This window comes from Protopterus annectens, chromosome 8.part0 (genome assembly GCF_019279795.1).
Source record: "Protopterus annectens isolate FY-2018-M chromosome 8.part0, PAN1.0, whole genome shotgun sequence".
Taxonomy (NCBI): Eukaryota; Metazoa; Chordata; order Ceratodontiformes; family Protopteridae; genus Protopterus; species Protopterus annectens.
In genome coordinates this window covers 1,216,790,969-1,216,809,553 of record NC_056741.1, presented here as the reverse complement: position 1 = coordinate 1,216,809,553, position 18,585 = coordinate 1,216,790,969, and positions in this window count along the sequence as shown.

Here is an 18,585-nt window from a genome sequence, read left to right as displayed (position 1 = left end):
CGAAAGTTATCCAGGGATGCGATTGACTTTGCTAATAATAATGTTTTTGTCTGGCCTAGGGCAAACAATGCTAATGAGAGGCCTGTAGTTAATAATAACAACCAGGGCAAATCGAGAAGTGGCCTACCTGAACAGAGTAACCAGAGTTCTGGTGCCCCTGGTTTTAGGTATGGCCATACTGAGACTACTGATAAAATTATTATAGACAAGCCTGGATTGAGGCAAGGAAATAAACTAGACAAATTGGTCCACTCTGAAGTGAGAGCAATTGATCAACAAGGAAGCGATGGAGGTTTGTTAGCCCCGGCTGAAGTCATTTCACCGACAGCTGTTGGGTCTGTTTATACGACTCCCAATGAGGATTTTGAGAGTAATGTACACTCATCCACTGGGAGAAGTTTGATGGATACTCACCCACCCTCGAGCCTTTCGAGCATAGTAAGAAGGAAAATACAGTTGGAAAATCACAATAATGTGGATTTTCCACTACCAATCAGGTCAGGGAGAAAGAGATCACTAGATATGGATGTCGACAGGGGGGCGAAGAGGAAGGATTTTCAAACAGGATACCAACAACGAACACTACCAAAATATTGGAACAACAATGTCTAGTATATAACATTTCCAAATATAATCTAAGTGCGTATGAGAAAGCAGTTTTGAATAGGGGATTATCTTTTATCCCAACCTCCAATTTGGACATCACCCAGGCCACTTTATCTTTAAGGCTGTTTGCGAGAAGAATTGCCCTTAAGTTATTATATATGCCTCAAAAAGATGAATCTACCCAGCAGATACCATGTGAATTTAGGAGGAAAAGTAATTTTACTCCCCACCTTCAGCCAAACTTGGAAATATTTGTGAAAGCGGTCGAGAATGATCTATACAATGATATTGGAACTTATAACCCAATAAGCAATGGAAATTTAAACAAACCTGAACGTGAAGCTTTGCATGGTTTACGCAATAACAGCCAGATAGTCATCAGAGCGGCTGATAAGGGAGGATCAGTTGTTGTAATGGATAGTGACTATTATGAAATGAAGATGTTGGAGCTGTTAGGAGATCCATCTTATGAAGTGATATCTATAGAAACTGTATATAATATGCAAGAAAGTATGATCCATAGCTTGTATGAGTGTAAATGTATGGGCCTCATTTCTGAGGATTTGTATAATTATTTTGTGGTAGATACACCGCTGATACCAACGATAACTGGTCTACCGAAGATTCATAAGAATTTATATGCACCAGAGATGAGACCTGTGGTATCTGGAGCTGGGTGGCTCACAGAACCCCTATCAATTTACCTCGACCATGAACTGAAAAAGTTTTTAACTGTGCACAATCCTGTGTTGAGAGATACTGAACAGTTCCTAAGGGAACTCTATATGGGTATGGCAGAAGTACTGAGCTTTGAAAATACTTTATTTGTGACAATGGATGTCACATCCTTATTCACTTGTATACCGAATGAGGAAGGGCTGAGTTATTTAAAATGGTTTCTTAATGAAATTGCAAAATGTGATTGTAGTAAGATAGACTTACTTTGCTTTTTGATGGAACTAGTGTTGGATAACAACATTTTTTTGTTTCAGCAAACTTGTTATAAACAATTGAAGGGCGTAGCTATGGGCACTAGTTGTGCCAATAGCTACGCCAACTTGGTAATGGCTGCCTTTGAAATTAGATTTATCATTGGTGATCCACATATTCTCTTTTTTAAGAGATTTGTGGATGACCTGTTTTTTGTATGGCATGGGTCTATTGAATCGTTAAATGATTTTTATTCCAAACTGAATAGTAACAGTACTTTTTTACATTTTACTATGAAATACTCCAACACAAACATTGACTTCTTAGATGTCAATGTGTTCTTTGATAAAGGGAAAGTGAATACTAAAGTATATCGGAAAGCATGTTACAAGCCCTCATATTTGTCTAGAGATAGTATGCATAGCCCACACATTTTTAATAACATCATTAAGGGGCAGGCTATGCGTCTGTCTAGACTCTCTAGTACAGAGCAGTTATTTAATATGGAACTTATGCAACTTGAGGAAGGATTGTTGGGTCGTGGATACTCTGCCCAAGAGATCCATAGGGTTTATACTAACATGAATCAAATTAGAACTAGTAGAGCACAACCTTATTTTTCAATGGCTCCTGAATTCAAAGAGAGTAAATATTCCAAACCCATGCTCGAATCTTTTTTAATTCCTTTCAGTTATAATATAGAAGTGGTGAAAAGAGCAGTTAGTAGTAACTGGAACATTCTCACTGCAGATGAACGGGTTAGAGATATTGTAGGGAAGCACCCCAGTTTTACTTATAGCAATATGCCTAGTCTAAAATGGATGTTGTGCTATAACCAACCCCAGGTACCCTTGAATTCTTCGATTTTTTGCAGGACTAGCAAGTGTGGGGGATGTGCTCAATGTCCATACATTGACGAATCCCATTACTTTAAACACCCATATACAGGTAAACTTTGGGATATTAGAATTGAATCTGACTGTAACACCAGGAATGTTGTGTATGTTGCCCACTGTATACAATGTTTTAGCTTTTATGTGGGCAAAACGAATAGGTCCCTAAGGGAACGTATTAGGGACCATAATTATTGCCTGAATAGGGGTGACGAGTGCAGTGCCTTAGCAAAACACACCTTAAGGTCGGGCACTACACATACTTTTCTATTCCAGGTGCTATATGCAGTAAAACCCTCCACACGGATGGGGGATCTGGTCAATAGAACAGAAGAGATTGAACTGGAATGGATATTGAGACTTGGGGCTCATAGAGGAAAAGGGCTCAATGAGACAATATCATTGAAACCAACGTTAAAAAGTAGGCGAATAAGATAGTTGTGGCTATTATTGTTATGAATTTAGTGATATCCTATATACTTTTCTAGATATCTTGAATCATTTTCTGTGACATGGCTAGGGGTACTCAACAGTTCTTATGCTATTGCATCTATTTGCACGTTTTTTGTGTATTCACTTATATATGTATAGACCTCTTAATCCCTTTGTACAGATACCAGTATTAGTTTAGGTTACATGATGGGTAGTGCTTTATATTATGTGTACACATTCACATGTAACATGCATCATTTTTCATTGTAGCGCTTATTTATTCGTAATACATTACTATGTCTATATTTACATGTACTGAGTCATTTTGTTGTAGATTCTTTACGTTTCAGTTTATATAGATATGGTAGTTTGTCATAGCTTTATGTGCTGGATATGTGCAGGTATTACATATTGATTATTTTTTATGTTTTTATGGGATATGGATGTTTCACAAACTGTAGTTATGTGTGCACCGATCAGCTATTTTTATATTTTTACATTTTATATATTTCTCCCGCTCGCTATTGGTGCACACTATATCCATTTTTTGCGTTGTCGTTATGGAAGTGTGTCGTGTAGTGTTCATTTTACAACATAGAAGCATATGTTATTTTCTACGTCTACTAATAGCTTACATCAAGCCGGTGGACATAGGCACATAATTATTTACATACGCTTACATATTGAGACACTAACACTTTGTACTAAGGAGAATCATTTTATATGTATTATATTTTATATTGTAATATATTTTACAAACTTGTATGCCTTTGCTAGTATATCTGGTCATATGTAGATGCATTAACACACCTTATAACGAGGTTAGTATTATGTTTTATAATGTTTTTTAGTGCAACTGCCTCCGTTTGTTGCATTGTGTATCTGTCTGCTGAACCTCTTTATTATCCGGAAGCTTGAAAGAGCAAGTGGTTACTACTATTGTTGAAGAATGTCGCATTAGTATATCTGTGAGCCTGTAGTAGGTTTATTTAAAGTGTTACGATACTTTATATAACTGCATTAATCATTGACTATTAGGCTTATAATTCTCTATGAAGAAGTACATTGAATTTTAAATCTGCTACAAGGTTACAATGTTTATGTGAATAACTGCATATATATTGTACGACATGACCGTCAGAGAAGTAATTTAACTAAACATGTAAAAATGTAGTGCTTGCTGCCGCTTTAAATTACTGGGATACTTTGTATCTTTGGATGAATAAGAGTGGAAGTCACATGGGATGGCAGTTAGAGTCCTATTGGATATGGAGGTATTTTAAACTGTATTTTAAACTGATTTTAAATGTTTGTATTTGTCTGATGAAGCGGGGTTGGTTCCTGCGAAAGCGCTTACAATAAAGTCTTCGTATGCTGATATTTGCAACGTTCGTTTGGACATACTGTTGGAGTGAAGTATTTTTATTCTTGTTTGGACTCAAAACGCTCTATTCTTGTTTCTGTTCACCGTATGAATTGTGAATACTACAGCCACGCATTTGGTTGAGTTTACCGTGGTCGTATAATTATACGTGAAGACCTTGGCTCCTTGGGACATTTATTCATACATATATATATATATATATATATATATATATATATATATATATATATATATTACATGGTTTTATATGTTTATATTTTATATATTTTATATGTAAATTCTAATTGATTAATTGTTAATTATTTATACACTGGATTTTGTATAAAAAGGTGTGGTTCATTTGTCTTATTGTCTGTTGAAGGCTGGCGCTTACTTGGATTTTCAATAAACCTGAATTGTGTTTTAGAGCTGCTGGCTTTCTGTTTATTAATTTCAAGACTAGCCATTTCATCCCAATGTAATAACAGAGATACTCTAGTCAATACCCAGGGACTGTATTTAGTAATGACTGCCCATGTCCAGGAGGGTTGTGGGCACTATCCCAGTAAGAATTTACGGTGCCCTGTCCACTCATCCAGGTTCATTTTGAACAGTATCATAGAGGTGTCATAGAAGTGCTCTGGCTCACATGAATTGGCATTCTATTCCAAAGATGCGGCAGTTGCTGGGAGATGAATCTGTCCCTCCAGCACACCCTATTAGGCCATATTTATGTCCCTGGAAGAGGTAGCTCTATTCCCATTTGATTTACGGATGTGCAGCAAGTACATTAGGTTTAGGTCGGAGGTTTCTCTGTATGCCAAGTATAAGTCTCCCCTAAGAAAGATATACAATACATAGTATAGTGACAGGGACTTTAGTCGGTGTGTGTAAGGCAGATGCTGGAGTCCCTTGATCTTCTTTGTTAGAAACCTCTGAGGTCTCTCCAATTGCTGCTATAGTTGTAACAGAATAATCTAAACTGGATACTCCTATTTTTCACCAAACCAATTACAAAATGACTTATTCAAAGCAAATATGGCTAAATAAGAAGTATACCAACTACTAGTGCCTAGGCTTTTCAGAAATCTAGTGAGAAAATAAGCACATAATCATGCACTACTGGAACACATAAGAGGAGATAAATTTAGTGTGCCACCACGTGCACTTATGTGATGAGAGTCCCATTTGTCTTCTGTAGTGGTAGCGTTATGGGAACAGCTTTTTTTTTGTTTATGGTGCAGGTTACAGTTAGGGGCAGGGTTATCATCTGACCATAGATGTAAATCCACTCCAACAAATAAATGCACATGGTGGAGGTATAGATTTATAACACAGTGCTTACCCACCTCTCTAGAACAAACTAACTCTCCAAGTTAAACAGTGTGACACACTGTCTGCCTTTAAAAAGGATAACTACTTGGGTATTCATAAATGAATCCCTAGTATGAATGGCCAGGCTCTTCTTGAAAAGGGGGGAAAGGCTTAAGGCTGGGTACTGGTGAAGTAGAAATGTCCTTGCAGCTCAATTAATTTGCAACTCCTGTGAGCTTATGGCTCATCCTTGTGTGGAAGCAGAGTTAGTGGGCATAACATGTTTAGGCTGGCATTCATGGTAACTTTTGGGTAACCTGCATGGGTTGCAGTAAGTGGGAGTGTAGAAGCATTATATGCTGTCTTGTCTGCAGTGAAGGCTGAGATCGTTTGTAGTGTGTCAAGAAGACTTGGACAAAAGATATATGCATAATATTTTTTACCGACAGTATGTGCACTGATGAGTGCATTTCAAGATCATAACCTGTTTACATGACTACAACAAAAAAGTAAATCAGTCAAAATACATTAATGTACTTTTTGCTTTTGTGTTTCAGGCCATATTGACATGCCAGTTTCTGTAAGCTTAACCCATCTCATACATTTAGAGGTTTAGCTTCTTGCAGGGGAAGCACATTATTGAAATAAATGTATTTCCTCTCATGCCAACCTCTGCTTCTCAACTCTCCTCTTGGGCAGCTGATATTTATGGTTCCCCAAATTGTGACTGAAATTAAATTTTCACATCTATTCCTAGTGTGTTACACTCCTATAAATAGAGCACTTACTTTAAATAGAAGTGAAATGCAATAAAAATTATATTTGAAAAAAAAATAGGGCACTTACAACTGTGTATGTAGCTTTATTATCATTTTCTGCAAATGTCTATCTCCACTGAAAATGCAGTTTCTTAAAATTTGTCAGATTAACTAAAACTATGGCTAAATATATAAAAATAGTTATGTGGTAAAAGAAGCCTGAGTCACTTGGTTTGCATGTTAAATTGATACATTCATCCTTGGATTTCTGTTAATTGTTTTTGATCTTGGACATACTGGATTAAACAATGGGTGCCAGCAGAGGTGAAAATGGTCATATCCAACTTGATGAGGTGCTAACTGCATTGGTTTCTGGCTTGGTATTGACTTTCATTTAATTGAATGAGGTTTAAATGCTGACCTGTTTAAAATGTCTTATGCATTCCAATGTATGCATTTATCTGAATATGTTACCAAGTGTAATCTATGCATGCATTCATTACAAAGTAGTAAAGTTAGATATTGTCTAGGTGCATCATGTGGACAGACAAGGGTTGGCTTAATTGTTTGGGGGTGGGTATGCTGTTTTATGAAATAATATGTCACTTTCTACAGAATTCCACTCAGTTGTGGAACTCACAGTCATAAGGGAAGGTTGGACTAGAGGTTAGTGTAGCCTTTTTTTAATTACTACCTTTTTTTAAGAATTTCACTTTTCGTGGTTAGTGACAGCGGGATTATAAATGACTGCCATGATTTGCTGTAGGTAACTTACATTTTAGAGTAAGTTTTATAGATAATTGGGTATATTTTGCTGTTTAAGCTGTTCTGTAGAGTCTGTGCAAGCCATCTGGAGAAGCATTTAACTTTGTAGGAGATGGCTGCTGGAAGAATTAATGGGACTTGTTTAGACTACACACTTGGACATTACAGGTATGTGAACATTTTTATGTTTGGGAGATTCTGATTTAAACTGTGTTATTGATAGCATCTCTTGTGTTTGGTTTCATTACTGGAAAAATGTAAGTAGGCAGTATGTATATTTTGTACTTATTTCCATATCACGTTTTTTATAGTGTAAAGCTTTATATTATAGGCTTAATTTTTTACAAGTTGCTAGTTTTCCTGTAGTTTGAGTGTGCAGTAATTGCAGTTTGTGTTAATGGAGGAGTGTTATTTACATTGTTAACTGGCTATTTTTTTCACTGATTGTTGGGAGCCTTGTTTTCTAGGAGGCTTACCATTTTTTTCAGCTTTGCTCTGCACAATTTTAGCTCAACTCGGAAGATGTGGTCATTGTTGAAGGTTGTAGCTTATTAGTTAGGTAGTGTTTTATACAATCTTCATTGTGTTTTCCTTTTGTGGGTAGTGACAATAAGTTTAGAATTAGTTTGGTTGAGGGGCTGTGAAACTGGCGTTGTCACTTCATCTCCTGGTGCTGTATGTGGCAGTGCTTATGGCCATTTTGTTGCTCAGATACTGGGTAGGTTTTCCTACTGGCTCAATTGAAACAACAGTCTGCTTCACACAAGGACATGGCTCCAGTGAGACATTCTGGTACATGCTTACAAGCCTACTGAAGGATGCTACAGGTTAGTTGTATGTTCTTATGTATGAGATTATGTAAATTATCTTTCATTATTTATGTCAAATTTTGAATTTGGAGTATATGTTGTAGGAAGAAACAAGTATGAATGATGCATTCAGTGTATTGTTGTGTCATGTTTTGGGGATAACTAGTAGACTCGTATGTTTATACTAGACTAATGATCACCTAAGTCTTTACAAGTCCAAAATCATGTATAACTTTTAAATATTACCCTAATTCATGTAAATAGGAGAGCAACCAGATTTAGAACGTGGATGTCCTAAAGCCCAAGAATTATGAAACTCTAATGCCTGACATTGACATTACAGACTGACTGTAATCTTCAATGAATTTATCAGAAATTCAAAACATGTCATAAAAAGAAGGGTAACAATATGAGGCTAAATCAGGGATAGTTGAGAAGTATGAAGTAGTTAATGACCAGTAATATTGCTTTTGTATTTGTTCAGTCTTATTATTTTTTTGTAGTGTGGGTGGCCAGTTATTTTCACAGATTTCCTTATCTGGGTGTAATTTTTTCTTGGTTTTCAGTTGGGTAGTTGTTGCAATCACAAGCTGTATATCGTATCGTATTGTATTGTAGTGTATTAGTGGGGTGTAGGCAGGGGAGCCATTTGTATGGACAAGGTCAAACGTCTGACTACCAGGAAAGTCATGGTCACAGTAATATAGTCAATCAGTGTAGGGTGTATCATATGCATTTTTAAGCAGTCTTTTATCCATGAATGTGGGATACTATCAAATGCTTTTTTATAGTCAATCCATGCCATACTTAAATTCTTCCCCTTCTTATAGTTCTTCAGTATGGCTTTATTCATAGGTTCATAGGTTGGTACTAGGCTATCGGCGCTAGGGCCTATACAAGCCTAGCCATAACATCTCACTGGCTATTTCTTCCCACACTGTTTACTTCCCTGGACCCCTGTCTAGCAGGGTGACTGACATGATCCCCAGGGTGAATTTCCTTTCTCCCATCTAATCGTCAAGGTTCCTTTTGAAGAGGGCCAAAGAGGCTCTGCTTGACATGTATGGGCAGTCTATTCCAGAGTCTGGGGAGTCTCTGGGTTAGGAACCTATCCCTCCAGCATGTTTTGTTTATTGTGATGACAAGGTTTAGATCCCTGGAGTGTGTGGCTCTGAGGGATTGGGATTTTTTAAGTGTAGCATGTCCAACAGCTCTGGGTTTGACATGGCCTTGTATGTTAAGCAGAGTATAGTTTGAGTTTTTTAAGGTGGTCAGCGTAGGGCATCTGCTGGACCTGTGATTCTTTTAGTGAGGTATTTCTGCAGCCTTTCCAGTTGTTGCAGATATCTTGTGAGGTACATACCAAACAGACCGTTGTATTCTATAATGGGTCTAATGAGGGATGAGTACACTGGGACAATAACCTCCTTTTTTCTGGATGAAAAGCTCTTAGTGATGAGGTGTGCCACATAGAAGGATTTCCTGACTGTTGTGGCTATGTGGTTATCGAAGCTGAGACCACTGTCCACCTGTGTCCCTAAGTCTCTTATTACACTTTCAGTGTTTAGTGTACTGCCACCTATGTGGTAATTCTCGGGTATATGTTTTTTTCCCAAAGGGGATAACTATACATTTCTTGGCATTGAGCTTGAGCCCATGGCTCTGGCACAAAGTGTCTGTTTCTGTAAGGCCCTTTTGCAGAGTATCCACATCATTTGGGGATTCAATAATGGCTCCCAGTTTGCAGTCATCTGCAAACGTTGTTGGCCAGAGTCCTTTAGCATTGGCCTGTACTTCAGAGAAGTAGATGCCAAACAAGAGTGGTCCCAGGACTGAACCCTGAGGTACTCCACTTGTCACTTGTCAGGAGCTGGATTTGGAGTTGGCTACTTTTACAGTGTGGGTTCTGTCAGTAAGCCAGTTGGCAACCCATCGAGTGACATAGGGATTAATGCCCAGCTTAGTAAGTCTATCTATGATTCCAGAGTGGGGGGTGGTGTCAAAGGCCTTGGCGAGGTCCAGATAGGCTGTGTGGACTGCCTTACCCTCGTCCACAGCTCTGGAGACTGATTCGAAGAAATCACTCAGGTTCAGGAGACAAGATCGGCCCTTCACGAACCCAAACTGGGTGCTGTCCAGTGTTTGAAGGTTGCCAATGTCTTTGTTTATAAGTTCCATGATAATACGTTCCATGGCCTTGCAGATCAGGCTCGTCAGACTGATGGGGTGGTAGTTCCCGGGATCCAAGATGGATCCCCCCTTGTGGTGTGGGATAACTGTAGCTGTGTGCCAGTCAGTGGGCATGAAGCCTGAGGTGAGGCTATGATTAAACATGACACTTAGGTGAGGTGCCAGTTAATTTTGTAGTCCATGTGATACACAGCCCGGGATGTCATATGGTCCCATGGATGCTGCATTCTTAGCTTTGGATAGTGTGTTTTTTACCTGTGTGGCCGTTATTACCGGAATTTGGTAATCTTCCAGTACTGAGATGTTTAGGGGGTGAGGGGGTGAAGTTGGAACTGAACTGATCTGCCAGGATATTGGCAATATCCTTGGGATCAGTATATTTAATGCCATTCTGTTTTAGCTCAGAGCAGATCTGAGCATTGCCATTTAGATTCTTGACATAGTTATAGAATGTATAAGTCCAGTAAAACAAACCAAACAGCCACACAAAAGGCCTCGGTAATTTGGAAATGGAATGGCAGTGGAGAATGATCCAAAACAGTATATTAATACTTAAAGAACACTTTATTGACCAAAAAAATAAAGAAATATATGTAAAATCAAGCACTTTCATCTTCAATATTGGAGACTTTATCAAGATCTTGAAGCATCATTTAAGGGTATGATTTTTTGGATTTTCCAGTTAAAAGATAATAGGGTAGTAGTGCAGCTGTCTGGTTTAAACTTGGACAGGTTGCATGCTGCTTTATAAACATGACATTTAAGTGGCTGTGTCAGACGTATGATTTAATTTCTCAAAATCTTTTGGGTTTCTAATACTGCTATTGGGAATGGACCCCGTTCCTAAGCCGGGTATGGTTAAAGTTCATGAAGTTAGTATTGTTTCAATCTTTGTTATCCAAATGTTATTTTCATAGCACCTACAATGGGCCCAGAATTGATTACTGCAATTCATACAGAGTTATATTTTTGGGTAGCATATCTAAAAAATGACAGTAGGGTTTGTTTTTTTTTTTTTTATTCAACCTATCCTCCTCTTCCTACTACTATTGGAACTGTATGGGCATTTTTCCTCCACATTGTTCTCGTTTCTGCCTGCAAATCTTGATATTTTATGGCTTTGTGTTTTACTGTATGTAAGACACTGTGATGACAATGTGTAGCAGTTTCAATTATTACTTTTGTGGGGTTTTTTTATGAACTACTATATCTGGCGGTCTTCCATCTACTTTTTGGGACTGTTGGTAATGGCTGAGCCAATCTGAAGTACACTTCATCACTCTCTATAATACTTTGTGACTCCTGTTCACCATTCTTAGGGACACTGTAGTACATTATGGTAAATGGGAGGAGCTTGAGACTATGAACCAAAATCTAAAAAATGTGGCTGAGTGAGATCCAAGAACCTTCAGTGAGGAAGAATGAAAATGGACAACACAGATGGAATGTTAGGGTGAGTACATAACTTTTTTTCCCCCTAAACTGGAAGATTTGTTTCCCCAAAGGGAACTTGTCTGCCCAGCTAAAAAGCAGCATAAGGTGACCATCCATCCTTATAAGCCTCAGAAGAGCTTGCTGTTTGGTCACAGGAAAGGTCTGTGTTTGCTCTTTTGAATCTCACTGATGGTTTAGACCCATGGAATGTACCCTGAAGCTTTGGAAGGTATTTGACTGTTATAGCCTATGTAAAATATAAAGCATATAGTTAAGGCTACTGTAGCACTCATCATATGGTGAGCATAAATGTATTCCTTAACTTTCAGGATTTTAAACTGTCACATTCATATGTTGAAGTTTTTTCTTGTGTCTTTTTGGAATGTGGAGAAATGTATGATTAAACACCATTCTTCTGAGTAAAAGAATTCATTAAATGCTTCTGTAATATCCATTTCTCCATCGGCTAAAGATATTTTAACATGTACTCATGATGCTGCTGACCTTCCTCCAGATCTACTACATCAAGATCACTTTTGAGGAAATTTGCTTAGCTTCACTCTTAAACTTTTCCTGATTTGTAATCTGAAACAGAGACTTGTTTGGTGTGTTTTGTCTCTGTGCAGCAGATGTACTTGTGGGAAAACTAATTGTTGGACTGATTCAGATTTTTCAACCTTGTTTTTTTCACAACAAATAGCTTTCCTCCTCATTAGTTCCTTTTTCTAACAAGCAATGTAAGCATTGTGGAGCTAGTCATGAGGTTTTAGAAATGGAAAAGGAGGCTCAATAAAGAAAGGAAATGTCTCTGAAAGTAAAGTAAATTCCTCTCAGTCAGCATGATTACCTGCCTGTTCAACATCCCCAGCTATGGAAATCTTTCTCTTTCTGACACTCCATCATCTTTACTGGAATCACATTGTTTCAGAGAGAGTTGGGTTCTGAACATAATCAAAAGTGGATGTAATACTTCATTGGCAGTCCACCTTCCTTTCCATTGGATTCCCCCTCACCCAGGGATCCAAATTCCTCTGTTTCTTCACATTTTACACAGAATCCTGTCTCAAGTAATAGAATCCAGTGTCATTCAATCTCCCAAGGAAAGGTTATTATTCATAACTTATCTAATTTTCAAACCAGAAGGATCCTTGGGACCAAGTGCTAAATCTTTCTGGTCTAAACCCTTTTGTTTAGAAGTTCAATATGTTATCACTTCACTACCACTATTCTCTGTATTGCCTTCCTTGGTAAATCTGGATCTAAAACACACCTACATAACATACCTATTACCAAGCATTCCATAATAATTTCATAATAGTAGTAATTCATAATAGTAGCAACACCTTATATGATGTTACTGTAGTCGAAGGTAATGGCATTCTGTATTCTGTCCAATTTCTCTTCACTTTGTTCATAGCATATGAAGTAGTTCACCATCTAAGTCTGGTGTAGTGGGTGTTCCAGCTGCTTGAATGTCAGAAACATACAGACAGGAACTCCAATGGTTGTAAGCCCATCTGATCATTTGCTCATGCTCAAAACTGAATGTAAGTTCAGCATCACAGCTGACATACCATCTGCTTGCTTCCTAGGAAATGGATGCAAGCAAGTGCTTTCTGTGGACCAGATAAGTGGAGAAAGGGAAATGGGAGGGTGCTTTTGGTTATAGATATGTGAACAGAGAGCGGAAGGGACAGGAATTTTAAGTTTAATGCATAATAGAGATGTTAAGGTTTAGAAGGGGACATGGAATTTACATTTTATGGAACGGTCGGGACTTTAGGGTTGGGGTGGGGATTTTAGGTTAAGAGCTCATGGACCAGAGGGTGAAGGGCATTTTTAGTATAGGGAGAAGACGGTGGATTTTAGGTTTAGGGAGTGATGAGAACATTAGGATTATGGAGGGGGTTGAGAATTTTCAGTTTACTGAGCCGTGGTGAGCAGGAGGTCTAAGGTAATTTAGGTTTAGGGGGTGATCTGGAATTGGAGGGGAAGTGGAATGTAGCTTTAAGGATCAATTGGTGCTTTAGGGTTAGGGAGGGGGGAATTTGTAGATGAAACACTGAAATGTAAAGTTGTTTGCTAGTAGCAGCCTCTTCATTAGTTACAAATCTCTTTAATGTGGAATTATTTGGATGAAATTTAATTCTGCAAATATTTTGCTTATTGACTGATGCCAGTGGATTGTAATGACAGAAGTTTGAGTGGCATTTTATGGACGGGAGAGGTACAGACCATCCCTGGCAATGCAGCATGGTCTGTTAACCATATCCTTCTATGCTGACAAATATTGCATCGCAGTAGAATGACACCAGAAACTAAGCCAATTATTAAAGTCAGTCATCTTTTCTTCATAATGTGGCATCATCCTAGGAGAAGGTAAAATGGTGCTTAATGCTATGCTCATAGCAGCCTGAGACACGCATTTTGAGTGCTCCACGATGTCAGTCTTCATACTGTCTAGGGAGGTACATCTCAGGTCATTTACACCCACATGGATTATTACTGAGTCATACTGGTACTTGTGGTCCAATGACCTGAGTGCATTACCAATGTGGTGGATCCTGGCCCCTGATAAGCAACTGACTATGACTTTCTCTTTACTCAGTCTGGTGAGAGGGACATTAGTGTATCTCACAATGAGGCCTCCATTGACCAGAATGTTAGATTCTGTGGTGGATTGCCATATGGGTTTAGAAGTAGAGGCTCCATGAGATGTGGCTGTATGGGTTGATGTGGGTATTATTTTGAAAGAGTGCATTCAGGGTGGCTGAGGGAGGTTAAGGGTACTTCACCTAGGAGGTCTTTGTGGTTTAGGTAAGTTACATTTAATGCCACATATACAAATGCCATAGATATAGAAAACTTGCTGGGTGACAGATTTAGCGAAAACTTTATCCCTCTGTCCCCTCATTAGTAAATCAGAAAATCCCCAGGACCTGCCCTCTTCCCCTTATATCTAGGGAACAGGTCATCACTGCTCTCTCAAAGGCAAAAAATACAGCCTCTATGGGACCCAATGACATCCCAGGCTGCCTCCTACATTTACTCCGCCAGGAACTTGCAGCATCATTAGGCACCCTATTCAACCAAAGCCTGAGTACTGGCTTCATCCAGCTGAGTCGAGGACAGCCACTATCATCTCTTTACACAAAGGTAGAGCATCCACCTACCCGGGAAATTATAGATCCATCAGCCTGGCTAGGCTGATCCGCAAGGCCATGGAATGGATTGTCATGGACCTCGTTAACAAGGATATTGGAACCTCCAAACACTTGATCCCACACAGTTTGTCTTCATCAAGGGGAGGTCATGTCTGCTGAATTTGGTCGACTTGTTTGGGACAGTCACCAAAGCCCTGGATGAGGGGAAGACAGTACACACCGCCTACCTTGACCTGGCCAAAGCCTTTGACACTATTCCCCACTCGGGCATAATAGATAAACTCTCTCAACTAGGCATCAATTCATATGTTACCAGATGGGTAGCAAACTGGCTCACTGATAGAGCCACCTCAAGCAGTAGACCCGTAACAAGAGGCATACCCCTGGGTTCAGTCTTAAGGCCCCTGTTATTTGGGATATACTTTTCTGAGGTGCAGGCCAAAACCAGTGGGCTATGGCCAACCAAGCTTGCAGATGACTGCAAGCTGGGTGCTGTCATCAATTGCCCTAGTGATGTGGACATCCTCCAAGCGGGTCTCACTCAGGCAAATGACTGGTACCAGAAACATGGCCTCAAGCTGAATAACAAAAAAATGCATCATCATCCCCATTGGGGAGAGTGATGTCCCCACAAATTATCACATTAATAACAACACCCTAAGCACTCAATCAGTCGTGCATGATTTGGGCACCCACGTTGATAGCAACCTGACCTTTGACCACCATGTTGCATCCATGGTACGCAAAGCTTTCTACATGGCTCACCTCGTAAGTATGGGTATCTCATCCAGGGAGATGGAGATCATAACATCCCTGTATTCTTCCCATATAAGACCCATTATTGAGTAAAATACACCTTTTGGCATGTACCTCGCAAAGCACATGCAACAGCTGGAGAGACCACAGAGGTTCCTCTCTATTAGAATCCAGGGCCTCAGACATCTACCATACACAGACAGGCTAAAAGTCTTATCCCTCTACTCAGTTTCATACAGACTCCTCAGAGGTGACCTCTGTCTGGCATACAAGGCGATCCTAGACCCCACCTTAAGACTGCTGCATATCCGCAAGTCAAGCTCCACTCGAGTAACCCACACACACAGCCTCAACCTGGCTTGTGCCATCAACAAGACTTGTTGGCGGAACAGATTTGTGTCCCAGAGACTCCCTCATCTATGAAATTGACTTCCTCTCCACATCAAGTAGAGTACCTCTTTACCTCTTTTAAGCGCAACCTGGATAACTGGATGAGAAACATAAAATATACCCTGGGATTCCATCCATGTCTCTGCTGGACAGGGGTATTGGGTGCTGATTTGTCTAAACACAGTCTAAACTCTTGGCTAGGCTTATAAGGGCCTCAGGGCCAATAGCCTAGTAACCTCCTATGATCCTATGCCTCGGCATATATGGGTCTATTGGAACTGTGTGTGATCTTTACAGTGTGTGTACTACTGACAACCTTATTGACATTAGGAGTGCTTTTATGTGAGAGCTTTTCCTCCAGTGACATTGTGTAAATACATCTTTCACATACCATATCAGTTTGTTTAATAATTAACTGGTTGTCTGTAAATATGAGCCACTTTCTACATTGCCTCAGGATGCCCATATCCACCAAGCTGGTAACAGGTGTAGTGGTGAAGTTCATATCCATGGCAACAGACCCTTTTTATTAATGGACAGAGAAATTATATTTGGTTTGTTGAGTGCACTAATTTATATAATTTTAAATATTTTTTTTCACAAGGACAATAAACTATTTTTTTTTAAAAGTTGGAGCCTGACAAAAGGGAAAAGGTGGCCCACTCCTGTAATGTGGGACATAGCTGCATATGTTTTAGCACAATCTGTGTGTGTATGTATGTTTCATGTCTTTCAACTTTTACCTGGGAATTCTGGACAAAAAGAAAATATTTAGGGAAAAGGTACTGTTAGTAGGTGCTATTCACGCAAAATAATTTCCAGATTTAGGAGGGATGGAACAAAAGTTTGAGAACACATTACATGTTCCCCAAAAACTGGGAGAACTGAGGTGTGTGTGTGTGTGTGTGTGTGTGTGTGTGTGTGTGTGTGTGTGTGTGTGTGTGTGTGTTGGAACTTTATGGTTTATGACTGAAAATTGATTACTTTTTGGATTTGATAAATTAAAACACACACACACAAATAAAATATTTAGTTGCAAGGCTTCAATACCAAGATGGAGGAGGTTATTAATGCTGTTCTATATCTTCACAGAAACCCAGCTGTGACCCCCCCCCCGCTGGCTGTCATTTTGTGTTATAACTAGTGGTGATGGTAAATAAAAGATAAAATGATGTGCTAATAGCTTGTGTTTGTATTGATCAGTTTGCACACATTTAAAGAACACCACTTGTGAATGTTTTTCTTTGTCATTTAATGAGATTGCTTACTAAAACTGAGGCCTATGCTGAGATAAATTTGGGTATGAATATGTTTTGTGAGTAAATGACTTTGACCTAAACTGGCTGAAAAAAATGTATTACGGACTGCAAGTAACCTAGATAATACATTTTTATTATTTTTTTGTAGGTTTTATTTTTTTATTAATTTACATTTGTTTACTGGGTAGTGTCTGATTGTACTACCGTTTTCAGCAAAGACCTGGGAGAAAAGCTCCAAAAACAAGAAAAATAAAAAAATACAGAATTTACAATAGTAAGATCTGAATATTATCCATACATAATCATATATAAAAAAGTAAACTAGCCAAACTATTACAAATAGGAACAACTTAGAAATGTAAACTATAGCCTTTTTGATAACTTGAATAAAATTCAAAGCTGTCAGAGAGCATGCCAAATAAAAACATATGAACACATTACAGGGTAGTTATTGGGGCTGTGAATGATTTTGTGGATGAGGGTAAGTTGGTTTAATATTAACAGGTTCTAGCTAGCTAAGTTGTCGTAGAACAGAACAATGATGGGATTTATGGGGATGACTGGTGGCAAACATTGCTATTTTGTTATATCAGGAATCTAGGTTATGAAGGTCAGCCTTGTTATAGGTTGGTGAAGATGTGTGAGCAGTAGAGAAGGGTAGATAGAAGTGAGCTATAGCTGTGGCTACCCTGGCTTGGAGTGTTAGGTAAGGTTTGGCTGTATAGAGAGTAGCGAGTTTAGCATGGACTTTTTTGATTGTTAGGGAAATATGAATATCAAATTTTACCCAGTCATCTACTGTAATACCTAGGAGTTTGGCCTGGTTTATATAGACTCAATGTTGGTACTATTGGTGGATTGAATAAAGAGGGGTAGGGAGCACTGTTTGGTAGTTTTATTTGTGAAAATCATTAACTTAGTCTTATTTGGGTTAAGAATGAGTTGGTGGTTTGATAGGTAAGTTTCAATTTCCTGAAATGATTTTTGCATCTTATCTTGTATTTCTTGTGGGGAAGGGGAAGAGCGGATAAGAGATGTATCATCTGTGTACTGTATGACTGAGGCAAGTTGGGATGCTGAATTAAGGTTATTAGTAAATATGATAAAGATTAGGGGGTCAAGTATTGAACCTTGGGGTACTCCAGTGGATTCTGGAAGTAGAGAGGAGAGATTATTCTCCCGTTTAGTAGCCTGCTGACGGTTTGATAGATAACTGTGAAACCATGTCGGGGATGATGAACTGAGATTGTACGTCATGAGTTTAAGTAGTAGTTGGTGGGAAATAGTGCCAAAAGCTTTTGACATGTCCAGGAAAATAGCGGAGACTAGTTGTCCATTGTTCATAAGGTGATGAACAGTGTTGGTGAAGGTTATTAAGGCTGTGTTAGTACTATGCTTGGGTCGAAAGCCTTCCTGGGTATCTGCTAGAAGGTTATTAGTGGTAAGGTGATTTAGGAGTTGTTGCTGAATACATTTATGTAGGATCTTAGCTATAGGTTGGAGGATAGCAATGGGGCAGTAG